The 10,858-nt window shown below is 44.6% G+C and overlaps 1 pseudogene; it reads right to left on the minus strand.

Annotated features, from left to right (window-relative positions):
- Nucleotides 1-239: 239 nt before the first annotated feature.
- LOC740099 (chitobiosyldiphosphodolichol beta-mannosyltransferase-like) lies at nt 240-2,293 on the minus strand (annotated as a pseudogene).
- Between the last annotated feature and the right edge of the window lie 8,565 nt (nt 2,294-10,858).

Consider the following 10,858-nt stretch of genomic DNA (forward strand, 5'->3'; position numbering starts at 1 on the left):
ACTTGGTTTTCTGTTCTTGTTTCAGTTTGCTGAGGATAATGGCCTCCAGCTCCATTCATGTTCCTGCAAAAGACATGATCTTGTTCTTTTTTAGGTCTGCATACTATTCCACAGTGTGTATGTACCACTTTTTTTTTTTTTTTTTTTTTCTTTTCCCCGGGTCACAGAACCAATTCATTCACCCGGCGGCACCACTGCCGTCATTTCAGCTTTTGGCCACTGGGAGGCGCTGCTCGAAAGGGTTTGCCCTGAGACTCCGAGAAGAAGCTGCGGGAAGGACAGCAGGGTTCCTGGGGTTTTAGTCTCTGGCCCAGGATTTATGTGTCCATAACCAAAGGAAGCACAGTCTGCACCCAGCTCTCATCCCATCGGAGCTGCTGCGACTCCCGCAGGTTCTTCCGGAACTGGTTTAGCTTGCCCTTAGGATCAGGAAAGTTTGAGAAAAGCATCTGCAGCTGAGCTGCCAGTTCCTCTGAGTCCTCAAAGACCAAGCTGTTTTCTTCATGTTTCACCAGCTCATGTAAACACTTGAAGTTCACAGCACACACAGGCAAACAACACCCGAACATGTCCACCACCTTCATGGGCAGGTCCAGGCCACTGGAGGACGTGTGCAGACAGACACCCAAGTCCACCGACCCTAGAAGCAGGGGGTAGTCCTCGGCCTCCAGCCAGGGGGTGCAGACCTGGATGTGCTGGAAATGCTTCTAGTGGATGAGGCGGCTGTAATACTCCCTCAGAGGCCATTTGCCTGTTATCACACAGACGAGAGAAGGAAGGTTGTGTCCGTCAAGAGTCAGTTGCTCAAACTTTTCTAAAGCTGCCAGCAGGATGGAGAAGTCTTCGTCCTCTCAAGTGTTCCATGGGTCGTGCAGACCTGTCCAGCCTGTGCTGCTGACCAGCAGGGCTGGCCGCTCGTGGAGACGCATCACCAGCCCGCTCCCAGCATCCCGCTTCATGAAGGCCGACCACTCCTGGCTGGGTCCTCAGGTTCTGAGCGGGCCCTGAATGGAGAGTGCGTGCTGCCCAGCTTCATGAAGAGTCGGTGCTGCAGGTCCAGAGGTGTCTCTTGAAAGAAAGATGCCGGCTTGTCATAGACGGTCACAGCCTCAGGATAGCTGGGTTCTTGGCCATTCTTCCAGTGGTTTTCAAGGGTGAAAAAAGGAGTTTCAGCAAGACAGCTAACGTCTGGAGGAGTGAGCCAGGAAGTGTCTGTAGCCTTCCTCTAGAGAGCACTCTGGGCTGGTGGGCGTGAGGACTCCAGTTTTCATGTGCGTCCGTGTGAAGAGACCACCAAACAGGCTTTGTGTGAGCAATAAAGCTGTTTCTTTCACATGGGTGCAGGCCGGCTGAGTCAGATTTAAAATTGGTGAGATGTTCCTTGGGCTGGTGGGTCTGAGGACCTGAGGTTGTAAGTGGATCGTTTTCATGGAGCAAAGAACAGGAGGACATGGGATTGATCTCCCAAGGGAGGTCCCCTGATCCGAGTCATGGCACCAAATTTCATGCGTGTCTGTGTGAAGAGACCACCAAACAGGCTTTGTGTGAGCAACATGGCCGTTCATTTCACCTGGGTGCAGGCGGGCTGAGTCTGAAAAGAGAGTCAGCCTGTACCACTTTTTTTTAATCCAATCTATCATTGATGGACTTTTAGGTTAATTCCATGTCTTTGCTATTGTAAATAGTGTGTAATTAACACATGAATACATGTGTCTTTATAATAGAACAACTTATTTTCCTTTGGGTATATACCCAGTAATGGGATTGCTGGGTCAAATAGCATTTCTATTTTTAGGTCTTTGAGGATTTGCCACAGTGTCTTCCACAATGGCTGAACTAATTTACACTCCCACCAACAGTGTATAAACATTCCTTTTTCTCTAAACCTCTCCAGCATCTCTTATTTTTTGACTTTTAAATAGTAGCTATTCTGATTGGTGTGAGATGGTATCCCATAGTGGTTTTGACTTGCATTTGTCTAATGATCAGTGATGTTGAGTTTTCTTTCACATGTTTGTTGGCTGCATGTAGCTTCTTTTGAAAAGTGTCTGTTCATGTACTTTCCGCACTTTTTAATGGGGTTGTTTGTCTTTTTCTTGTAAATTTGTTTAAGTTCCTTATAGATGCTTAATAATAGACCTTTGTGAAATGCATAGTTTGCAAAAATGTTCTCACATTCTGTAGGTTGTCTGCTTACTCTGTTGACAGTCTCCTTTGCTGTGATGAAGAAGCTCTGTGGTTTAATTAGATCCCATTTGTCAATTTTTACTTTTGTTACAATTGCTTTAGGCATCTTCATAATGAAATCTTTGCCTATGCCTATGTCCTGAGTGGTATTGCCTAGATTGTCTTCTAGGGTTTTTACAGTTTTGGGTTTTACATTTAAGTCTTTAATCCATCTTGGGTTAATTTTTATTTATGGTATAAGGAAGGGATCCCGTTTCAATCTTATGCATATGGCTAGCCAGTTAATCCCAGCACCATTTATTGAATAGGGAATCCTTCTCCCATTGCTTGTTTTTGTCTGGTTTGTTGAAGTTCAGATAGTTGTAGGTGTGCAGCCTTATTTCTGGGTTCTCTATTCTGTTCCATTGGTCTATGTATCTGTTTTTGTACCAATACCATGCTATTTTGATTACTGTAGCCCTGTTGTAGTATAGTTTCAAGTCAGGTAGTGTGATGCCTCCACCTTTGTTCTTTTTGTTTAGGATTGCCTTGGTTATTTGGGCTCTTTTTTTGGTTCCATATGATTTTTTTTTTTTTTTTTTTTTGAGACAGAGTCTCACTCTGTTGCCCAAGCTGGAGTGCAGTGGTGTGATCTCAGCTCATCGCCATCTCAGCTCACTGCAACCTCCACCTCTTGGGTTCAAGTGATTCTCCTGCGTCAGCCTCCCAAGTAGCTGGAATTACAGTCGCCCATTACCACACTCAGCTAATTTTTGTATTTTAGTAGAGACAGGGTTTCATCATGTTGGCCAAGCTGGTCTCTAACTTCTGACCTCAAGTGATCCTTCTGCGTCGGCCTCCCAAAGTGCTGTGATCACAGGCATGAGCCACCGTGCCCAGCCCCATATGAATTTAAAAAGTTTTTTCCAGTCCTGTGAAGAATCCCAGTGGTAGTTTAATAGAAATAGCAGTGAATCTATAAATTGCTTTGTGCAGTATGGCCATTTTTATATTGATTCTTTCTATTCATGAGTATGAAATGCTTTTCCATTTGTTTGTGTTAATCTCTAATGTATTTGAGAATGTTTTGGAGTTCTCCTTGTAGAGATCTTTTCCCTCCCTAGTTAGCTGTATTCCTAGGTATTTTATTCTTTTTGTGGCAGCTGTGAATGGGATTGTGTTCCTAATTTGGCTCCCGGCTTGACTGTTGTTGGTGTATAGGAATGCTAGTAATTTTTACACATTGATTTTGTATTCTGAGACTTCGCTGAAGTTGTCTATCAGCTTAAGAGGCTTTGGGTGAGACTACAGGGTTTTCTAGACATAGGATCATGTCATCTGCAAACAGGGATAGTTTGACTTCCTCTCTTCCTACCTGGATGCCTTTATTTTATTTTCTTCCCTGATTGCCCTGGGCAGAACTTCCAATATTATGTTGAATAGGAGGACATCCTTACCTTGTGCCAGTTTTCAAGGGGAATGGTTCTAGCTTTTGCCCATTCAGTGTGATGTTGGCTGTGGGTTTGTCATAGATGGCTCTTATTATTTTGAGGTATGCTCCTTCAGTACCTATTTTACAGAGAGTTTTAAACATGAAGCCATGTTGAATTTTACCAAAAGCCTTTTCTGCATCTATTGGGATAATCATGTGGTTTTTGTCTTCAGTTCTGTTTATGTGATGAATCATATTTACTGATTTGCGTTTGTTGAACTAACCTTGCATCTCAGGGATAAAGCCTACTTGATCATGGTGGATAAGCTTTTTGATGTGCTGCTAATTTCAGTTTGCCAGTATTTTGTTGAGGATTTTTGCATCAGTGTTCACCAAGGATTTGGGATTAAAGTTTTCTTTTTCTTTTTTGTATCTCTGCTGGGTTTTGGTTTCAGGATGAGGATTTGTTATTTTTTTGACTTTTTTTTTTTTTTTTTTTTTTTTTGAGACAGAGTCTTACTCTGTCGCCCAGGCTGGAGTGCAATGGCGTGATCTCAGGTCACTGCAATCTCTGCCTCCCGGGTTCAAGCCATTCTCCTGCCTCAGCCTCCTGAGTAGCTGGGACTACAGGCACCCACTACCACGTTCGGCTAATTTTTGTATTTTTAGTAGAGATGGGGTTTCACCACGTTGGTCACGCGGGTCTCGAACTCCTGGCTTCAGGTGATCCGCCCATCTCAGCCTCCCAAAGTGCTGGGATTACAGGCGTAAGCCACCATGCCTGGCCTTGACTTTTTAATGATAGCCATTCTGACTGGTGTGAGACTGTATCTTATTGTGGTTTCGATTGCATTTCCGTAATGATCAGTGATGTTGAACTTGTTTTCATATGCTTGTTGGCCACATGTATGTCTTCTTTTGAAAAGTGTCTGTTCGGCGGGGTGTGATGGCTCACGCCTGTAATCCCAGCAGTTTGGGAGCCTGAGACAGAAGAATCGCTTGAACCTGGGAGGTGGAGGTTGCAGTGAGCCAAGACCATGCCATTGCACTCCAGCCTGGGCAAGAAGAGCGAAACTCCATCTCAAAAAATAAATAAATAAATAAATAAATAAATAAATAAATAAATAAATAAAAATGTCTATTCATGTCACTTGCCCACTTTTTAATGGGGTTTTTTTTTTTTTTTCTTGTAAATTTGTTTCAGTTCCTTGTAAGATGCTGGATATTAGATCTTTGTTGGATGCATAGTTTGCAAAACTTTTCTCCCATTCTGCAGGTTTTCTGTTTATTCTATTGATAGTTTCGTTTGCTGTGCAGAAGCTCTTTAATTAAATCTCATTTGTCAATTTTTGCTTTTGCTGCAATTGCTTTTGGCATCTTTGTCATAAAATTTTTGTCCGTTCCTATGTTCAAAATGGTGTTGCCTAGGTGGCACCCAATCTTTTTAATAGATGATGAATAAAGTTATAAAAATAGCTAACCACTCGTGTGGCAAGGCATAGGGACAGTGTGTCAACGTAAGATGAGGACGAAAGGCTTCGGGTCTGGAGCACAGCAGGGATGGAGGAAGGTGGAAAGAACCTGTTTTCAAGATAGTAGGGGCTAGCTTCAGAGTAACAGGCATTTCCATTGAGGAAAGAGGATGGAGAGTGGACTAAAAAGAAGGAGGCCAGTTGAAATGGAAGAGTGAAGTCTTGAAAAGTTTTTCCATCATATTCATTTGTTTTCCCATAATATTTTCTACTCCTTATGTTTGCATTTTTGAATAAAAAAGACTTTTCTCATTTCCCCCTACTCTGATCTCCCGCACACAGTGCCCTCACTTTTGAGCTGCCATTGTAAATAGCAGCTCTTTCAAATATCTACAGGCAGAAGAAGTAGCTACAATTTCAAAGTAGAATTATTAACAATTTATGTAAACAATCTTGCTAAAATTCACATATTTACGTTTTTAGGGGATTATTATTTATTTCCCCTGATAGTTTTTGGAAAACCAATTTGGATACAAAAAGGATAATGCAAAAATCTAAATAGACCAGTTATATTTAAGGCAGGTTAACTTTTGGAACAAACAATCTCTAAATCTTAGAGGCTTAGCAGGTAACACTTTACACACACCAAGACTAATGCTGGTGTTACTGGTCAGGCTACTTTCCTTGACAGCCCTCCTCTAGGCAGTGACTCAGGGAGTCTGTTGGATGTTGTCTATTCGCCCCTTCTCTGCCTTCCCCTCTCTGCTCTATCACCTCTATGGACTGCATCACATAAACTCCTTTGCCTGTAGCTTCCAGTGGGTTTTGCCAAAGGGAGGCACTAATGGGAGACTGGAGGTGAGAGAAGAGGCCCACTCAGGTCTTTGTTGTTTCACTCATGGCTCATTTCTCTATCTGTGGCCACTCTCCCATGGCTACAGCTCTTACTAGGTGACATGTATGTGAATCCCTCCCCTTCTCCTTCCAGACTTGGGTGTGATAACACCTTCCTACTGTTCCTGGCCCTGGGTTTTTCACCATCCTCTGTTAAATCCTGTCACTTTGCCCACTCATTTCAATAGTTCCTTCTTTAAACTGTCTTATTTTTTGGGTGCCCCAGCTATTTACTGCTGGGGTCCTAACTCATAGAGTGATCCAAATTATTTTCGTTTTATGATACTGCCATCCTTGATGCAAGCCATACATAGTTCCTGCTAAAGGGGAAGAGGACCTGTGAGGTCATCTGAAATGAAAGTGTGAAGTCTTGGGGAAGAGAACATGAGCATGTAAGATACTCAGCCACCAAGGCCCATAAAGTGACACAGATCATTTTTGTTCACATTCTATTGGCCAGAAGTCATCACATGGCCCCTTTTTAAGGCAAGAGAGCTGGTAAATGTGGCCCCTGGTTAAGAAGCCATATTCATCAACAATTCCACATTATGGAAAGGGAACATGAATCTTTGGTGATCAGTTAGCCATCCAGAGAATAAAATCAAATAGCCTGAAATAGACAGCGGTATTCATAGAAAGTTTTAAATAATGTACATAAAAAATAAGGACATGTGACAATTGAAGACATAGGGAGATATGTAGAAGATTTTGGAAAGATGGCAGCAGTCATACAGTCATTGAACCTACCAGAACACCACTCCCCAATAGAGTAACCAGAATAGCAAGGCCAAAACCCCATGAAAGATATTTACATCATGACTAGGTGATACGATATCCCCATGTACACCTACATACTACCAGGTAGGAGCAAAAGCTACAAGATCTGTGTGGTATCAGAAATGATGTGGGAGGAAGTAGAAGTTAGAGGTACTCCTGATACTGTGAGAGCTTGGAAAACCCCACAGCTGCCATCAGGCAATCACTGGAAGCTCAGGCCATTCTGAGCTCAGCAGCAGAAACTGCTGAAAGAATAGGAAATAGGGTAAGGCTAAATAAAAATGCAATGTCAATTGTCACTTTTTAAAAAAAAGTTATTTGTGGTATTCACTGAAGAAGAACATGTGTATATATTCACTTCCTTGGAGTGAATTTGCTGAGTCATGGGTATATCTATCTATCTGTCTACCCCGTGACTCAGCCAATTCACTCCAAGGAATATACCTAACTAAATATATCTAACTAAACTATGCCTGTATGCGTACCAAAAAGATGAATACTAGAAGATTTGCAGCAGCATTAAACTACTCAAATGTCCATCAACAGTAGAATGGATCGATAAACTGACATATACTCACTCAATGCAATAGTGTACAGCAATAAGAATGAATGGGCTGCTTTGTAGAGAAGAGTATGGGGTGGTAAGATTGGAAGCCGGGAAGTGATTTGGAAATTGGTAGTGATTACTGTCATCTAGGTAATAGCTCATGATGGCTTGGCCGGGAACAGAGCTCTCAACAATCTGGGGTGAGTTTAACCGTCACATCAGATTTCCTGGCATCCTTTAGACATCTGACACTTGCACATTTGAAGCACATGTTCAAATAAAAGGGTACACATTAGAAAGCTACAATTTAAAAACCTAACATCACTTCCAAAAATAATCCTGTCGAGAGGTGAAAATGTGTTAGCAGCCCTCGCTCACTCTCCGTGCCTCCTTGGCCTTGGCATCTGCTCTGGCCACACTTGAGCCCTTCAGCCTGCCGGTGCACTGTGGGAGCCCCTCTCTGGGCTGGTGGAGGCTGGAGCCAGCTCCCTCAGCTTGCAGGGAGGTGTGGAGGGAGAGGCACTGGTGGGAACTGGGGCTGCGCGCAGTGCTCGCAGGCCAGCACGAGTTCCGGGTGGGCGCAGGCTCAGTGGGCCCCACAGAGCGGCCGGCCCCTGGGCAGTGAGGGGCTTAGCACCTGGGCCAGCAGCTGCAGAGGGTGCGCCGGGTCCCCCAGCACTGCCAGCCCGCCGGCATTGCGCTTGAATTCTCACCGGGCCTCAGCTGCCTCCCCACGGGGCTGGGCTTGGGTCCTGCACCCCACCATGCTGTTCCCTCTGCCTAGCTCCCCTGCACCCCCTCCCCTGCCCCCTCTCTCCCCCACTCTCCCCTCCCTTCCCCCCTTCCCTCTTCCCCTCTCCCCACCCCCGCTGTCCCCCCTCCCCCTGCCCCCCACAACCTCACCCTCCTCCTCCCTTTCTCTCTCTTTTCCCCCCCCAGCCCACCCTCCTCCCCCGCCACCCCACCTCCTCCCCCACCACCCCACCCCCACCCTCCCCTCCATGGGCTCCCACACAGCTCGAGCCTACCTGACCGGCGCCGCCCTCTGCTCCACAGCGCCTGGTCCCATCTACCACCCAAGGGCTGAGGTGTGCAGGTACGTGGTGTGGGACTGGTGGGCAGCTCCACCCATGGCCCAGGCACTGGATCCACTAGGCAAAGCCAGCTGGGCTCCTGAGTCGGGTGGGGTCTTGGAGAACTTTTATGTCTAGCTGGAGGATTGTGTATGCACCAATCAGCACTCTGTGTCTAGCTCGGGGTTTGTGGATGCACCAATCAGCACTTTGTGTCTAGCTCAAGGTTTGTAAATGCACCAATCAGCACCCTGTATCTAACTCAAGGTTTGTAAATGCACCAATCAGTGCTCTGCATTTAGCTAACCTAGTGGGGACTTGGAGAACTTTTTTGTCTAGCTAAAGGATTGTAAATGCACCAATCAGTACTCTGTGTCTAGCTCAAGGTTTGTAAATGCATCAGTCAGTGCTCTGTGTCTGGTTAATCTAGTGGGGACTTGGAGAACTTTTATGTCTAGCTAGAGGATTGTAAACACCAATCAGCGCCCTGTCAAAACAGACCAATCACCTCTGTAAAACGGACCAATCAGCAGGATGTGGGTGGGGTCAGATAAGGGAATAAAAGCAGGCTGCCCCAGCCTGCAGGAGAAACCTGTTTGGGTCCCCTTCCATGCTGTGGAAGCTTTGTTCTTTCGCTCTTTGCAGTAAATCTTGCTGCTGTTCACTCTTTGGGTCTGCACCCACCTTTAAGAGCTGTAACACTTATGGCGAAGGTCTGCACCTTCACTCCTGAAGCCAGCAAGACCACGAACCCACCGGAAGGAACAAATAACTCCAGACGCGCAGCCTTTAAGAGCTGTAACACTCACTGCGAAGGTCTGTGGCTTCACTCCTGAAGTCAGCGAGACCACGAACCTACTAGAAGGAAGAAACTCTGGTCACATCTGAACATTTGAAGGAACAAACTCTGGACACGCCATCTTTAAGAACTGTAACACTCACTGTGAGGGTCCGCGGCTTCACTCTTGAAGTCAGTGAGACCACAAACCTACCAAAAGGAAGAAACTCTGGACACATCTGAACATCTGAAGGAACAAACTCCGGACACACCATCTTTAAGAACTGTAACACTCATGCGAGGGTCTGCGGCTTCATTCTTGAAGTCAGTGAGACCAAGAACCCACCAATTCTGGACACACTATTACATTGTACTAGCTTCTCCTGCCCTTTGTATTTCTGATTAATAAGGAAATCATTTAACTTGATAAAGCCACCTGGGTAGAAAATGATTTTGTCAATGATTGCCTGAGCTTGCTAGTAGTTGAAAAACATAAAACTTTCCTGCTTCTTCTTTCCCATTTAAGTTTAGAGTGAGTAAACAAACCTTTTTCCTTTCTGTCTTTATTTTGTTTAGTAGTGCTTTTACAAGTGCTGTTGGAGAAGACAGCCATATTCTAGGAGGTGTCAAGAGAATAAAAATGGATATGGGATGCAAATGCTGTTTCTGTTCTTTAAAAAGCAACTAGCTAACCCAGAAACCATTGCTTGGTACACATGTGTGTGAAACAGAAAGACACAATCTCTTTGGGTCATTTATTGATATGGTGAGATGCAAAGCAAAGAAATTAGAGTTATCGCTTAACCAGCACCTGGCCTTTTCTTCCTCCCTAAATCAACCTTGATTTCTAATTTTTATCTAACTTTATCTTTGAAGTTTCTCTTTATGATGCTCCCATTTTTGGGATGGAGTATATTGATTTATAGGTCAAGCACATGGGTTTCTTAAGGCAAAGCACAAATTACTTACTACTTGATTGTTGTTTTGTTGTTGTTTTTGTCTTTGCCTTACTAACTTCAGTTTAAAAGTAAATCTTTCCACAGTGTAAAGTAGACTGACAGACTGGCCAGCATCCTCAGTGATGGTCTTGATTGGGAAGACAAACGCAAGGTGATGTAGTGTCCTAGTCTCAGAACTGGTTGGAGAAGGTAGAGCCAAATGGCTAATAACAATGATTTTAGAAAAACAATGGCTTGGCGCTGATTGTGTACTTTCTTGCTGTGTAATCTCAGGTCAATTACTTTAACCTCTCTAAGCACTAAGCCTGGCACATAGTAAACATTCAACAACTGTTAGCTAGTTACACTAGTTGTAACAAAGAGAATTTAACTATCAGCTATTAGTATTGTTATTAGTAGTTGTACCTATGTGTATTTATCCCAGCCCAATGGATTGAGCATTTTATTTTATTATTTGAGACAAAGTTTCACTTTGTTGCCCAGGCTGGAGTGCAGTGGCACGATCTCGGCTCACTGCAACCTCTGCCTCCTGGGTTCAAGCAATTCTCCTGCCTCAGCCTCCTGAGCAGCTGGGATTACAGGTGCCTGCCACCAGGCCTGGCTGATTTTTTTATATTTTAGTAGATACAGGGTTTCACCATGTTGCCCAGGCTGGTCTCGAACTCCTGAGCTCGGGGAATCCACCCAGCTCGGCCTCCCAAAGTGCTAGGATTACAGGCGTGAGCCGCCGTGGAATTGGGCATTTTAAACCCCAGTGGGA

The sequence above is a fragment of the Pan troglodytes genome, chromosome 2 (assembly GCF_028858775.2).
Source record: "Pan troglodytes isolate AG18354 chromosome 2, NHGRI_mPanTro3-v2.0_pri, whole genome shotgun sequence".
Taxonomy (NCBI): domain Eukaryota; kingdom Metazoa; phylum Chordata; class Mammalia; order Primates; family Hominidae; genus Pan; species Pan troglodytes.